We start from the raw sequence: 885 nt of genomic DNA on the forward strand, positions 1-885 counted from the left end.
GCCGCCCCCCCCCCCCCCGCGACTCTGAGGCAGGTGGGCCAGGGCCCCTCTGGAAGGATCGGGGAAGCCAGGGGCGCTGGGGCGAGCCAAGGGAAGGCATGGGGTGTGGCCTAATATGTTAATGAGTTCCTGCTGTTGGGTGTGGCCTATTATGGTAATGAGTTCCTGCTGGGCTTTTTCTGCAAAAAAAAGCCCTGGCAGGTAATCAGCTGGGGCTGTCCTGCAGGGGAGAAGCCAGCTTCTTAACACAACCCCAAGGCAAAATGAGTCTACATGGACTGTCAGCATAAATACGGGCCTTGTCTGAGCCTGGAAATTGCCTGATCCCCCCTCCCCATGGCCAGTAGACTTCATGGTTGAGCAGCAATTTAGGAACAAAAGGGCGGGGGGGAACTGAACCTTGAAACCTGGGAACCAGAACCTAAAGAGGTAAGTCAAACCGAATAGAGGACCAACGATAAAAACTTAATGTTTATAATATAAATCAGGGGTCATTTCGTAGAAAAAGAGCTAGGGAAACTCATTAGCATAACTCATTAGCATATGCCACAACCCCTAACATCGCCGCAAGTGTATCATAAGGCCACACCCCCTGCCATCCCCGGAAGTGTGTCATAAGGCCACACACCCCGCCCCCAATGGTCCCGGCTGCCGCCACCACCGGCCTTGCAGCTCCACTGCCGAGCCCCATGAGGGGCCCGGCGGTGGACCTGCAAGGCCGGCGGGAGTGCAAGGAAGCCCCGCAAAGACCCTCCCTGGCCCCAGGCAGGCAGGGGTGGGGAGAGGCAGGGAGGAAGCAACTTACCCTACCTCTTCTCCTGCCTCCTCCTGGCTGAATGAGGGCCGGAAGCGGGGCGGCCGGAAGTAGGGGGCGGGGCTTCATCA

The 885-nt window shown here is 57.7% G+C and overlaps 1 protein-coding gene across 1 annotated transcript in view; it reads left to right on the forward strand.

The window, feature by feature from the left end:
• Positions 1-885, forward strand: part of LOC107118155 — a 32,834-nt gene that overhangs the window by 8,202 nt on the left and 23,747 nt on the right. The window lies entirely within an intron of this gene.

Source organism: Gekko japonicus, unplaced genomic scaffold, assembly GCF_001447785.1.
Source record: "Gekko japonicus isolate JY-2015 unplaced genomic scaffold, Gekko_japonicus_V1.1 scaffold441, whole genome shotgun sequence".
Taxonomy (NCBI): domain Eukaryota; kingdom Metazoa; phylum Chordata; class Lepidosauria; order Squamata; family Gekkonidae; genus Gekko; species Gekko japonicus.